Below are 4,089 nucleotides of genomic sequence, written 5' to 3'. Positions count from 1 at the left end.
ACGGAGTCCGCCGGAGTGGAGCCCGAGGCGGCGGCCGGAGCTCGGGTGGGTGCGGGGTTAGTGCTGTGGCTTGCAAACAAGCTAGCTGCCACGCTAGCGTTGCTCCACGGGTCGTTGCGAGTGCAACGGACGCACGCGCGGGGCCGTTTGGTCACCGGGGCTTCGCCGGCGACGAGTCCGTGCGGCGGAGCGTCTCGGCTCCGGTAGAGGGGGCGGCTAGAGCTCGAAATCGAACTTGGGGTTAGGGGGAAACGGAGCAGGGACTCACGGGGATCGCGCAGGGAGGGTCAGCGAGCTCGGGGGCGCGCCGGAGTGGCCGAATTCGACGGAGAACGGCGCCGGGGCCGAAGCTTGGGGATGATGACGATGGCGGCTGCTCGGGGCCCTTCTGGTCGCGTGAGACGTCGAGGAGGTCGAGGGAGGCACTGCGGAGCTCTGGGAGGCGTCGGGGAGGCGAGAGGGGGATGGTGGCCGCGGCGAACGGCGTCGGTGGCGACGGCTCCGTTCGGGTCCGAGGTGCGGAGCGAGAGGGAGAGCAGGAGAAGGGGATGAGCACGGGAGGGAGTTGAGAGAGGCCTGAGGGAGCCGCGTGGCGTCTCCAGGGAGTAGCGGAGGCAAGCAGGGAGGCAGGAGGTGGCCGAGGCGGCATCGGCGCTCGCCACCGAGCTGCTTCGGTGCGAGGGGAGGAAGAAGACAAAGGGGAGGAGGTGGGCTGGGCCAGCGGGAGGAGCTGGGCCGGCTACAGGTAAGTGGCCCAGGTGGGCTGCAGGTAATGTTTCCCTCCCTCTCTCTGTTTTTCCTATTTTACCTCTGTTTTCTATTTTTCTGACATTTGTTTGATTTAACAAATATATTAAATCATTTAATTTTATTATGCCAATTTTTGTAGGGGCTAATGGTATTATTCCAGAGCTCTTTTATAATTGGCATAATTTTTGGACCATATTTCATATATATAGAAATATCTTTCCAATGCAAATATTTATCGAATTAATCCAAATGGCCAAATTAAATGTCCATGAGCTCCTAAAAATATTGTTTTGATTTTTATCTCTGTCCAATATTTTCAGAGGGCAACATGAGCATTTTCTTGGACCCTTTTGGGGAATTTTTTTATTTGGGTCATTTTCAACATGATTCTGAGGGTTCCACCAATCCTCATTTCAAATTTAAATGAAATTTAAACATGATGCACACATGAAGCTAGCCTAGAGCATTACCAGAAGCTAGGGATGTGACAACTCACCCCCACTAAACAAGAATCTCGTCTCGAGATTCAAGCGTAGGGTAGGATGAAGGGGAAACGCAAACTAGTACAATCTTCACGATCCAGGTTGCACTTCAAATGAACGTTGAGTTGAACACCATCTTTGTCTTGTCGTCTTGCTCTGAGAAATCCTGCCAACATGACATGGAGGGGAAGAAGGAGACTCTAGAAGGGTCGATCTTCTCGAAGATCGAACAACTCACGGAATGAGACATAGGACCATCTCTCGGGTTGGGACTCGAGATATACATCGAGAGGGGTGGAAAGAAACGGATGACGAAGGTTCACTAGATAGACAACAATTCCACACTTAAAAAGGTGGTAAACGATTGTCAATGTAGCGAGGAGTTAAGTTGTCATGACACCATAATGATGCACCTTAGGGAAGGTGACTCATAGAAATATCCCCTTAAGTGGCAAAAAGAATTACCTTTGATTCAAAGATCATTGAAACTCTTTATACCAGCTTAAGGCAAATCATAATCGATCATTTAGAGGGGTTCGGTAGAATGGCATACTCAAACTTGGATGATGTGGATTACCTTGTTGAAGACAACGTAATGGATGAATTTTGCTTATCACCGGAAATGGAAGAGACCCATGGTAGAATGGCACATTGGCGGTGCAAGCTAGGAACAAAATGCAAATGCTAGGAATGATTCTGGTAACTGGGGAAGAACCCAACAATAAAGAGTGAATTCACTGGTTGAAAAGGTCATAACATTGCCGAGGAAACTGAGAGGAATCCTAGTTAGAGCCGATGGTAACACGTAGCGCTTGTACGTGCTTTCAAGATCTTGAGCATTTCCACAATCATCAAGGTTTTACCAACATCCGTGTCAAGGATCCTGGCAACACAACTTGCTACCATGATGAATGATGATGGATGATGCAGATGCAAAGGAAGATAACATCATCTCAGATTTCACCCTTGACGGGGCCAAGGAGATAGAATCTGGATGATCGACCGAGAGACATTTAGCACTCCGCTTCTAATGTTCTCCTTGATGTGCTAGTGTATCCCATTCATTGAAATGGTTTGGTATCTAGAACATCAAGTAAAGGTCGGACTTCGGGAACACAAAGATCCATAGGGGCAACTAGGGAGTAAATCCTACGAAATCCCTATGGGGAGGTGGCCAATTCCATCAAATAAGATACTATAATAATAGGTCTACCGGATGGGTGTGTTGGCCACGACATCCACCTTACCGGTTATCGAGAGACCAATATTATAGTTCTTGGGAAATGTTCCAACCCATCATATCTGCCTAAGATTCAGATCTGGTTGGTGTCAGGATATTCCAGACTCATCGAGTCTAGGAAGAAAAATGAAAGTTTGCAACACAAATCGACGAGATGACGTTGCGGGATTCTCGGGAGATGAACTACGATAGCAAGCTCCAAAACATGAGCTGGTTCTGCTACAAACATGTGAACACGTTGTCCCAGACAAGCATGACCACGTGGTAGTCTTGTAATAAAACACTACCGAGTTCAGGAGGGGGAACCATCAACGAGGGTATCGAAGTCCTTGCATAAGGTATACTCTTAAGAAGGAACTTCTTCTCCTTGAACAATTCAATCAGTGGCTTGGTGTGCTAGGGACACATATAGATTGAAGGTTGCAAGTCTTCAAACCACAGAATTCTTCGCACGTGTGCATGACTGATTTGGAATGATTCCAAGAAAACAGCATTGACTTTCTCGAATCCACGGCGGCAACTTGCATCAGATGCACATGAATTAAAGGAAGTCACTACCTTCATCCAAACATATGCTTCATGAGCTAGCATGAACAAATGCTTTCAAAAATTTCCAACACTAGCTTAATGTTCAACAAAATTATGGAGGAGATAAGGATGTTGTCAATGGGCTCAACAACAATTCATCTAGGTTTCCTTTTAAAAGGAATTCCATAGTTAAGTGAACACGGTGATAGCATTGGTCAGACCAAAGATATAATGGTGTATGCTCGAGGATCAACCACGAGTAAGACAACATTACGAATATCATTGGTTCTGATTTGATTTGACGATAGCCCACACTCAAATCAAAGGATTGATAAGACAATAGGTCCAGCAACTGATCACAGGGACCAATCGATGAAGATATCATCTTTCTTCAACACACACTACACAAGAATATCCCTTTGGAACGAACTAAGTCAGGCAAGCTTTTATCTTCCAACTCTCCAAGTCGTTGTCTAACTTAACCAACTAGCTCAGGGATATCTAACACCGATTCTTGGAGAGAAGGTGGTTCACAAGAAACCAACTTGATCACGAGCTCAACATAGCGGTCAGGTGACAACCTGGTAATACTCCTGAGAAGATATTCGAAAATCACGAACCACCGGTATGTTACTAAGCTCGAGAACAATCTTGCTTTTCAGGGCAGGACGATATGATCAATAGAGTAAGGATTTGAAATAATCCTAACTCATCGATCGAGGAGTGAACCAGGAGAATGGACTAGGTAGCACGATCAATCTTAGAATGATGATTCAATAACCAACACACTAAGAATGAAATTATTGTCCTTTAACTACCCAGCAACGAGGTTGCTAGGCGTATTGATTTCACACATCACAATTCATTTGTCGGTATTCCGGTTGCATCAACACGAAGACCGAGGAATGACTAATGATGGCAAGAAGTATCACTGTACCAAGAGTTCATAGGATGGTGTGCAATTCCCATGACATTCTTGATATAAAGATGGTAATACCCCAAGGTAGAACAGAACAAAAGCTGGATTAGCAATTTGATCTGCGGAGCACAACTTCTTTGACCCAATCCTGGATATGGAAGAGGTACTGG

This window comes from Triticum aestivum, chromosome 4A (assembly GCF_018294505.1).
Source record: "Triticum aestivum cultivar Chinese Spring chromosome 4A, IWGSC CS RefSeq v2.1, whole genome shotgun sequence".
Taxonomy (NCBI): domain Eukaryota; kingdom Viridiplantae; phylum Streptophyta; class Magnoliopsida; order Poales; family Poaceae; genus Triticum; species Triticum aestivum.
The sequence above is the reverse complement of the archived record's forward strand: the minus strand, read 5'-3'. Positions refer to the sequence as shown.